Source organism: Coturnix japonica, chromosome 2 (genome assembly GCF_054131305.1).
Source record: "Coturnix japonica strain WE chromosome 2, WE-NBRP24, whole genome shotgun sequence".
NCBI classification, from domain to species: Eukaryota; Metazoa; Chordata; class Aves; order Galliformes; family Phasianidae; genus Coturnix; species Coturnix japonica.
This window is the reverse complement of record NC_140664.1, coordinates 50,208,168-50,219,511: the sequence shown is the minus strand read 5'-3', so window position 1 is coordinate 50,219,511 and position 11,344 is coordinate 50,208,168. Positions and strand designations below refer to the sequence as shown.

The 11,344-nt window shown below is 36.0% G+C and overlaps 1 long non-coding RNA gene across 2 annotated transcripts; it reads right to left on the bottom strand.

Moving 5' to 3' along the window:
* Window positions 1–8,578: 8,578 nt before the first annotated feature.
* Window positions 8,579–10,724, bottom strand: LOC107309958 (uncharacterized). 2 transcript variants are annotated; one of them, XR_014942631.1, is made up of 2 exons: window positions 10,498–10,724; window positions 8,579–10,350 (listed from the first exon to the last, which is right to left on the bottom strand). It is a non-coding gene; the product is annotated as an uncharacterized LOC107309958 (long non-coding RNA). The 2 variants fall into 2 exon arrangements; XR_014942632.1 differs by having other exon boundaries at window positions 10,457–10,629.
* Window positions 10,725–11,344: the final 620 nt, after the last annotated feature.

Sequence of the window (11,344 nt, the reverse complement as noted above, 5' to 3'; positions counted from 1 at the left end):
AGTGTAACCATTGAAACAGCAACACTTAAAAGCCCTGGGACTTAAAGGAAAAAGAGCTGACTTAAAAATGTAAAACCTTTCCCCTGCTTTGGAGGAGCTTGGCTCTTCCCCAGCTGACTGATGGAGACCAGGGGACTCAGATTCTTTCTCTCCTAAGTCCAGGAGTTTAATGCTCCTAACTGATCATTACATATCACCCAACAAGTAACTTCTTCCTACTCCTCAGTATTGTTCAAGGAGGATGTACTGTTTCTTAAAAGGTTGCTGCATCCATGGCTAAGCTAGTGAAAACTTGGGAGAATTTAGACTAAAGTATATTGATTATCCAGAAAATAGTAATGTTCAAAAAGAAACAGAGGAAACATTCTGAAAGGATGAAATGCTAACACTGACTATCCTAATGTCATCTCAAATGAAAAAAATAGTGACTGAAAAAGTAAATCTATTTTATTCATTTTAAAAATTGTAAATTGTCCAATTGTTTAAAATTTAGTGTGTCCTTCCCCCCCCCCCCCCCCCCCCCCATTTCTTTTCTTTACATGAATAAAAATCTGGTCTAAAACAATGCTTTTGCACCAACACTTCTGTTGATGTGTATTTTCAGTGCAAAGCATTTTGCTGAAAATTCCTGCCTAGGTATTTGTGCAATGAGTATTCCATTAAAGTAAAGCAGACTATGGCATGATAGCTGTAGAAAACTGAAGTTTTTAAAAATTGCATATTCTTCTAGCAACACTGTCAGAGAGTCCACAGAAACTAATTCACAATTACTGGCACCAGTGTTCTCAGTGTAAGCAGCTAATAAAAGTATACATAAATCAGCAAGGAATGACAGAAACAACTCTGATTATATCTGGCTAAGAAACTCCTGCATATCTCTAGAAACATAAGTTTCTCAGAATATCTAAATTCTTGCAGATTTATGTTAGCACATTATTTTTCTTCCTTGGAACTATGACATTAAAACACATTGGCTGTGACTTCTCAGAAAGAAAGTCTCTGGTAGAGCAGGATATTAAGTTCTGTCTTTTGATTCCTACTCCAGACCCTGGGAGTCTTCCTCTCACATTTTCCTTGATGCCTGTGGATGCTACAAATTCATTCATAATGTATGATGATATTTAACGTTACAACATTTTTATAAAGGCATTTTTTACAAATACAAAAATTATGCTGAACTACATTTTATAAGCAATGATATGAGGTGAAAATTAGTATTTCACATAAGTGAGTAGAATGTAAAAAAATTACTTCATGCAATATAGCTTATTTAACTCTAACTTGAAGCAAAAGTAAACCTTCCCAGAGTGAAGTTTTTAATTATATTCTTAGTTTATTAGATGTCCGCATTCTTCTGAGGTAATCTTTAAAATAATACACATTTTCTCTCATGAAACTTCGGACTAAAATAATATAGTGTGTGCTTGTCATGGTTCACAAATATTAGATTTCACAACATCCTTATAATAATTACATGTAGGTCACACTGACAGAAATGCCTCCTGTTTATTTCAATGGAAAATACAACAGATACAAAGAGCACAGTAACACTATTTGATTATTAGAATAACTCCTCAGCTACAAAACACCTCTTTTCAACATATTCACCATCATCAACTACGTATTTTCTCCAGCAATGAACAAGAGCTGGCATTCTATGCTTGTAAAAATATATGTGGCTGTCCAGAACGTGGCTTATCTTTCTCATTGCTGTCACCACTACTAAAATGTGCCACACATCACCTCACTGTGATTACACAGTTGGTCTCCATGAAAGTTCAGCAAGCAGCAGTGAATGTCAATGGGTGCCATTTTTTCTATGTGGAGGAATTCAATTCCACACCTTCGCTTCATATGCACTCTTCAGTCAGATACAGTTTTGTCAGTTTGTGTGTGTGTATGTGTGTGTTTGTCCCCACCCCCACTACCATTTGTTACAGGGCAACAAAATGGAACAGAATATTGATGGGAAGGTTCAACCTCTACTGTCATACCACCATCTGCCTCTGAAATCATGGGCCAACATCATAATATAGGAACAGTATATTTTATGGGTCTTTGCAGATGAAGTAAATGCATACAATGTATGTAGCACAGGAAGTCAGTGACATAGATGATATGGAATTCAGACTCTTAGTCTCTGTTAGATTAGAATCTTTAAAAAAAAAAAAAAACAAAAAAAAAACAAAGTGTGGAAACACAATTCTTAGATATAGTAGAAAAAGAGAGTGCCAAAACAAGCAAATAAATTTGAAAGAGTTTAATAATAAAAATGCAGGGAGCATTGTTTTTTGTTGTTATTGTTTGTTTTAAAATTTAATCAAGATTATCTGACTGCCTACCATAACATGTTTTCAAATCAATAAAAGCAGAAGAGCTTCCCAAATGCTACAAGAATTGGAAAAGACTAAGAGCAACATTAAAAAATATTTTTACCAGATATGTCATACTGCTGCTAATAATAATCACAAGATGCTGACATATCTACAAGTAGTTTCTGCCAATTCAAGCAAACTGTAGTAAGTATGCTGTAATTTACAGTCCCAAGATGTTGACAGACTGATTCATAAGCCAGCAAAAACCATTTTTTTTTTTTTTTTTGCAACTTAAAAGCCCAGAAGGAAGACAGAGAGTTCTGAGAAAATCAGTGAGATGCTGGGAAGCTAAGGAATAAGTTAAGCTCTTGAATACAAAGATGCTGGCCACCATTCCAGAGAGGAAATCACAGAACTGACTTCAAAAAAGTATCTGACAACAGCATTGTTTTCTACACAGGCAGAGAAAAATATAGTATATATATATATATAGTATATATATATAGTATATTAATAATTTTAGATGATATTAAAGAAAAATAAATCTTAATTGTGAGCCATGGGAAAACATTAACCTTAATTCTAAGACTCTAACCTCAGGACAATGGGAGATTACAAAATTAGGGTGGAGCAAAGGTCATGACAGCCCAGCACTGGATGACTACTGGCAGAAAAACTGTCTCTAAAAGAAAAATTATACTGTTATGTTCACTTGGATGTTTAATATACTCAGAATGACCTGTATGAGTTCTGCTACATCCTTCAATTCAAACAGAACAATCAGATTTGTGTACTGGAGCCTTATTTCTATCACAGAGCTGATGTAGTCTGAGGTTTATTTTTGAAATAATCTGTATACTTGAAGGAACAAAAATGCTTATATCATTAAAATAAATCTTGCATTTACAACCTAACTTGTAATAATAGTAATAATAATAAAACCAATTACTCTTAATATTCTTTAATCGTGTAAGTTAAGTGGCAAAATTCCAGAAAAATAAAAAAAAAAGGAAAGTCATCACAAGGTGGTATAACCTCTGCAGTTAATCTTCTGTAGCTCAGGAAACTCAACACCAATCCAAAAGAGGATAATGTTCTCTATGGGCAGGACAGCTATTCACTGTGCACCATGTGTGAGATCACACCAGTCTTGGTTATTGCTCGAAAGTAAGAAGAAACATCAAACTGTCTATGACAAAGAATTCAGGGTATAAAAAGTTATTGGTCTCGATTTCCATGTTACATGGTGGTTTTTTCTTTTTTGGTCCAGAAATTATGTTGTGGCATGTATCAAAGAAATGGCAGGCATGATCATACCTTGACTTCTAAGCATACTGAGGTCTGGTAGAAGTTACTATGCATGTATTTATACACATAAGCCTAAAGCTTTTGGGAACTGCCATGGCCGTGAGGCTCTCAGCCCTGCCCGCTCTGGTGTTCTCCTCAATCACCCAAACCTCAGCCCCCATGTCAGTCAGAAGCCATCAGTCCTAGTAAAGCTGTAGAAGGACTGGACTAGGCTCCCCTCAGTCTTGCCTTGCCCAGGTCAAGTGGTTGACGGAGATCCTGGTGAGATTCACTTTAGCTGCCCATGGTCATCTATGGAAAGTCATCAAAGCTTTTGTTGATATTCTGCATGAAAGATTATGAATGTAACAAAGTTCTGTACAAGATACAGCAGCTCCTTCAAAGAAGACAACTTTCCTTTTGCAGACAGTACACAGACAGGGATGCAATACTGAAATCAAAGTAACAAGCAGCCAAAGAAGTTGGTTTTCTTTAGTTCACTATCTGTTTTTTATCATAGCAGACTACATTAGTACCCTACAGACTACTTGCATCCTGCAAGCTCTCCAAAGAGATGTCTACAAGTGTTTGCTATTACCCATAATTTAGAAGGTATTTCACAAAAACAAAGCAGAAAAAACAACCCTGGGAAAAAAAGCACCCTCTTTGTCAGTGTGCCGTTGAAGAAGCAAGAATGTCAGCATCATTACAACAAATCAAAATCTGCTTGCATGCACATCTAAAACAATATGCCATTCTTATATATACATTATATATTATGTAATTATGTATAGTTATATATATACACCATTCTTATATATAACATGTTCTTATTAAACAAAAATTATTTATTATATAGGCATATTGAGCCCATGCTTCTGTTCATCCATAAAATTCCTCTTTGGGCCATTCTTCAAATAGCAGGATGAGAAAGAAAATACGTAGGTATCCAGAGATACATGGACACGTGAAGGCCAAGTGTAGCAAAATAACTGATTCAAATTCAAGTATAGTTGTCATCATACCTTTAATGATACAAAGCTTTCATAAACTAAACAGGATTATTCTTGTTCTGTTAATGAGATCTACAGATACTAAAATTACAGAGGTCGGTATTCAATTTTTAAGAAACCAATCAAGTTTTTTACCCATATCTGAGATAGTATGTTAACCTCAAATTGCAGAAGTACATGTTTACAAAAAACTATTTTATATCAGTAGCTTTGATATTTATATACATTTGCTTACTAATGACTATGAAATTTAATTTGGACACATAAAAATTCAAAACTGGTTCAAGTATATTTTAGGCAAACTAATTAAGAATGAAAACTAGGAACATTGCATTTTTCCCCCATAGTGCATATTGTTTTAATAGCTTAATAATTAGAAAATTTTACTAGCTACTTAGCTGCTAAAGCAGTCTGCTCAATTTCATAAGCATAAATAATTTATGCAGATATAAATTCTATGAAATTATTGTTAGCTTGACTCTTCACGCACAAAATGTCCTTATTACAGAACAGGAGCAATAAGAATGAAGTAATATATGGCAAAAGCAGTAATTCAAAATAGGAAGAGCAGTCTTCACATTGCAAAATATATCTTTGTGTTCAAGATGATATACTTAGCACCAGGGAAAAGATCTTTCCCATTATTTTGAAGATTTCTCCCTTTCAAGTAGAACTCCACCATCTCACTTGTGTATGTATATACATATTTTTTTCACAATGAAACGTATGTCTCAAACACCTAGCTGAGTGGGAACTTGTTAGAAATAATGCTAGTTCTGCCTATTGACATTTATTTATTTATTTTTACAGGGCTTTCTTACATAGTTGCTATGCACAGATAGGTTGCTTTCTATCTTTTGTGTCTCAGGTTCTTCATCTCCAAAATGGGAAAATGCGTAAGGAGATTCTGAGAATTTTATGATGTAGAAACCAGATTGGTCTAAAACATGTCTAGACAGAACATTCCTCAGGCTGTATCTCAACACTACATGATTGTTAATGTATTACCCACCATGCGTCAACTGGTTAGAGCATGATTTTTGCCCAGAGGGAATTCTTGGCCTCTTGGTGGAACTAGCTGAAGTAATCCTGTCCTGATTTGTTCCTTGTTCCTAGTATATACAGACTGGAATTTTTATGTAGTCTGCAGAACATTACATTTAGTCTATTTGTTTATTGCCCTAATGATCACTCCAGTGTGATTTGGGACTGATACTTACAGATACAGGCTACTGCTAACAGAAGCAGCCGAGAGCCACAGCAGTGGACACCAAAAGGCTGACAAGAGCATGCCTGTGCTCAGTAGTGGTGGTGACATAGTCCCCAGTGTCCATTGGAAGAACTACGCCAGCACAACAGAGAATTTGACCTGGAGCAAGCTCCCAAAGGAGCTGCAGCTCTGTGGGGTTGTGGCTTCAGAGATACATAGGGCCTCTTGCTGATATTGGGGCAGCAAAGAGTGGATGCCTTGCCTGCTTGCTCTTATCTTGGATATGTGTGGAGGATCTGTGTGTTGGAGTAAAACTGGTGTAATGGTATATGGAAGGGGAATGTGCCTACTTCATTTTGGTCACCTGATCAAGGACATTTTCAATGCAAAAGGTGATAATGAGTAAAGGGAGAAGTAATATACAGAGACACAAACCCGGTCACAAATGAGGAGTAATTCCAAGGACCGGAAGACTACAGTTGCTAATTGATGGACCATCAAGAAACTGCAGGTGCAGTTTTGGAGAGAGCCAATCTGTACCTTGTAACTGATAACAGGTGGGAAACAAGAGGAACATAAGGATTTGGAATATTGAAGGATAGGCTGTAAGACTGTGCAAAGCTTTTGAAGGAATGGTTTTGAGAAGGCGGATGGGAAGGAACAAAGCAAAGGTAGAATGGGACCACTCATTTATAAAATATGGCCAAACAGTACTTGCATCTTACCGAGCCCTTCACCTGATTTCTCTAGTCTGTTCCATCTTCTAATTAGATCCTTTCTTAAATATCTTTGTGTGTGATCTCATTAACTACCTTATATATGTGACAGCCGTGTCAGTATTTTTGCTCATCTGTATCTGGAACACATTCAGTTTTGCTGCAGGCTGAACATGCAAATGGGTAAGCAGCAGCCCTATCCATCACCTTATAACAGAGATCTGTGACAGTCTGGGCACACAGAGTGGGGCTCCAGTGGACAGGAAGGAAGAACTTCTGTGCCCAGAGCTGGCAGAGGTGGTGGTCATTTACAACATTCCTTAAGAACTGGATCTTCTCCAAAATCCTGCAGATATTAGAGCATGAACATTCAACAGTAATGATGGAGGTGTAGGTTGAGTCTGTCATTATCAGGGTGGAAAATGGAACCCTCTATTACATGCCCTTCATCACAGTTACATTTGTGTACTAGTATTAAACAGAAAGATACTTATGATTGTTCCTGGGTATTTTTGTTTGTCAGACTGATCTCTAGTATTATTATCGCCTTCAGAAGACTAACCAAATAAGTTGTTAGGACGATAGAAAAAAGCTTTGTAACACTGTTAATCAATGATGAACTACTGCTTTAATAACTCTGTCAACAACTGACATAATTGAAAAGTCTAAACTAGAAAAGATAATGTTTTAATTACTAGTGCTGAGAAATAATGAAACTTTTTTTTCTTTTAATTGACACAACCTAGTAGGAAAGTCTATTCTAGTTAAACTAGTGCAGGTTCAGAGTATGGAATATGTAAGTCATTTATTCTGTGCCACTGAGAATCACTCCCTTAGCAACTGAGTGGCAATAATGCAAGCTCACTTTCAGAACATGGAGTCTGCACAATTATATTAAGGAACTTGTCAAATGGGCCTGTGTAAATTCCCAAAGCATTATTACCCTGGATGCAACTGTTTTTCTCTGTTATTGAAACAACAAGAACAATAAAACATTCAGTTTTCCAGACAAAAAAAAAAAAACAAAAAAACCATGAAAACATACAAGTAATCTTTAATTATTCTGAACCAGGTCCTTATGAATTCACAAATAACTTTCTTTCGTTTCAACTATTTGCCAGTCTACTAACCAGGCTACAAGGCTCTTATTTGCCGGGCAGCATCTTGTACAACACCAAGAATAGTCCTAAATTTATCCAACTGCGCCATTCCTAATACGTTTTGACTTAAATTATACCACTGACTGTGTTAACTAACAGTAATTCAAAGCATACTTGAATTTTTTTTTTATTTTTTAATTTTTAATTTTTAATTTATTTATTTTTTTTTTGTTCTTTCCCCCTAGATCTAGAAAAAGGTGCAACCAAGCTGGGGAGAAAGCTGTATTAAATAACTTCCTTTTCTTTTAATGTGCATCTCCAAAACACCAAACCTGTTTTATTTGTATAGCCAGGGTGATAGGCAAGTTTTCTGGCAGACAGCAGAGAGTGAAAACTAAAGTACAATAAAGTTGTATCTTGTAATCTTGCTTAAAAGACAGCTTGCTGTAGCTCTGGAAGTGCAAACTATATACTATATCAAATTGCTGTTGCAACATGCAGAAAAACAATGCGTTAAGCAAAACTGAAATTCAGTCGTGAAAACCACTCAACTGAAGTGCAACAACTGTTAATGATGCATAAATCACTTCTAAGTGTCTTTAAACTTTTTTTATGATTGCACTATAAATGATGAAGACAGGAAATATATATATATATACATATATATATATAAAATTTGTATGTGTATGTGTATATATTTGTGTATATATATATATTTCATGCCTTCATCATTTATATATATATATATATATTTGTAAATATACTCAAAGACCACCAGAGGTCTCTATAATAAAAATAATGCAAAAATGTAACATTAAAAATATTCTCCCTAAACCCACTACAAACAAGCAGTTAAACAAACAGAAAACTATTGAACAATTTAAACAGTTATAAAAACTACAGCCATATGGGAATGTGAAATGTTAAATAAATCCTGTTGCCAGTGTCAACTGTATTTATTAATACCATCAAAATCAATATTCTAATTCAGATCGTACTTCATGTTGCAGTTTACAAATGTATTCATGACAAGCATGCAAGAAAAGGAACATGTGCAATTGTTCCTCACATTAGACAATAAATTATTACATTACAAAATTATTTAGAACTGAATTCAGATTAATGACAACCATATAAGTGATTCAGTTACTTTTTTTTGAAACAGACTAAGGCCAGAGTTGAAGAGGTACAAACCCACTATCACAGATACAGTAATTATGGCAAGATGCTAATATATCAGTGAAACTTATTTATCTAATGGAAGACACAAAGTTACTCAGGGCAAGGGTGGAGAACCTGCACAGTCTGAAAATAGTGCAACAGCTGAAAAGCTCTGACAAAGCAGCCTTTAGTAGGCCAAGCAGCAAAATTTATCTTGCCTTTTTTGAACCTACCTATTAGATTCAAAAAAGAATTATCCAGGAGGACTATTAAATCTTCCTGCAGAGCTGGAGACTTTGAAACCTTGTATGTGAACATGCCTTTTTAATTTCCAGCCCTTCATTAATTGCTCATTAATTGCTCATCCTTTTTTTTTTTTTTTTTTTTTTTTTTTTTTTTTATCATCCGTCCTGTTTAGTTTCCATATTTTCCAAGTAATCCCTTTTCTTGTCTATTTATCTTTCTTACATTGAGTACCAGTGAGTTAAGTAAAATACAAACAGTAATCTATTAATCTTATATATACATATATTTTAATAAAATGTTCACAGTAGATATAGTAAATGGAAAAAAACCTTGAATTTTCTATAGAACACACCTATCATTATCCTATTTCTTTTGCATTTCACATGCTTTTTCCATGATGCTTTGTTATTTGCCTTCAGTGCAAGACCTATAATATTCATAGCATATTTTAGGAAATAAACCTGCACTATAAATTGCGTGAGTAGATACAGTGCAGCAGTGTGTATGTCGGTACAACAAATTTAGTTACAAAGAAGAAATATAGTGACTCCTTAAATCTCATAATAATCAAGTTCTAGAAAATCGTAGCTGATTGCCTCAGACAAAATTTAGCTCTCAAATGCAAAAGTCATAGAAATAATATTGTTACTTGCAGAAAGAATAAACCTCAAAGATGACAAACAGGACTTAAGAATGTGCAAATAGTTTTCATCAACTCTATATCAAATTATACAAAGTGAATCTGTAAACTGTCTGAGTAAGAGAATAGGATTATACTACTTTAAAGTTATCTGGCTAGTCCCATTTTCTCCTGTATGGATTTTTATGCTAAAGAATTGATGAGGTAAATTGTTTTCATTGTCTCAGGCTAGACAGCAGCTAGATTAGGATCAAGACAGACGTCAGTTCTCATCTGGTCAGGCATACGTTGTCAGTGCTTAGCTAATGCCAGTACACAAAAAGTGAAATGCTGTCGAACAGAAATTTCTATGTGTTCTGTGAATAACTGTCTGTTTATTCATTACAGATGTCAGCAATTCATTAGTTGTCTCCTTAGCTTTATAAAAAATAAAATAGGATATGGTCTTATTAAGGGGCATGATGCTACATAATTTTTCAGACAAACTCAGTAAGAGAAAGATAAGTCTATCTGGACAGAGTCAGATAACTTGAATTTTAATGTGAGCTGTGACATATGTTCTCAGGTCTTGACCTATTTTTCTGTCAATAAACCAATGACCCAGAAACTGGTCTATCCAAAGGGCTGGATGATTCTGCAGATTATCCGATGAGTCCAATATGCTAAACAGAAAAAAAAAAACAACATTAGATGAAACAGAGATACTGAATATCCAGTTCGCTTTTAGGCTAGTACATGTATCTGTACACTTATCTGGCTGACACACACAGGAGCCCAAAGGTGAGGCAACTAGAATGTTTGCTCCTTACTTGTAGATCCCTCCATTAAATAAAGTGTCTGGAAGACTTAAGTCAGAGGAACTGAATTTTCACTGTCTCTCCATCTCCTCCTTGCTTGTACAGATTCAGGGAATAATTCCAACATGGAGGAGAAAGGCAAAACTGAAAAGGTACAGATATCAGAATCCCAGCATGACTGAGGCAGGCAGGGCCCTCTGGGTCCCCCAGTCCCAACCCCACGGCAGGAGGACCACCCAGAGCAGGGTGCCCAGGCCCACAGCCAGGCGGCTTCTGGAGACCTCCAAGGAGGAGACCCCACAGCCTCTGGGCAGCTTGTGCCAGTGCTCCATAACCTGCACAGCACAGCAGTACAGAGGGAGCCTCCTGTGCTACAGTTTGTGCCCATGGCATTGGGCACCACTAAAAGGAGGCTGGCTGTCCTCTATAAACCTGCAGGTGTTTGGATATAGTAATAAGATTCCCTGTGATGTCTCAAAATAAGGCTAAACATTTCCAGATGAAAAGCTGGATTACTTGCCCTTTCAAGACCTGCAAATCTGCACTGAAAGCAAGTCAGAGGATGGGAAAGAGAACAATAAAACTGATATTGGAGTGAGCCTGTGTTTTTCTTAAACATGATGGAGGGCTGCTGATGGAACAGTAAGTGGTTGAGTATGAGATTCTACTCATCAAAGACCTCTGGATGGTGCAGATCTATCAAAATTCACATTTCAAGGAGCAGGAACATTGTTTTTACTCAATGAGCAGATGGAGGCTGCTGGGACATCACAGTACCAGGTTTGTTCAGAAGGCTCTGCTGAGTCCTGCCCAGCTAGGCAGTGAACAACCTCAAAAACAGGCAAAAGCTTTCCATCTG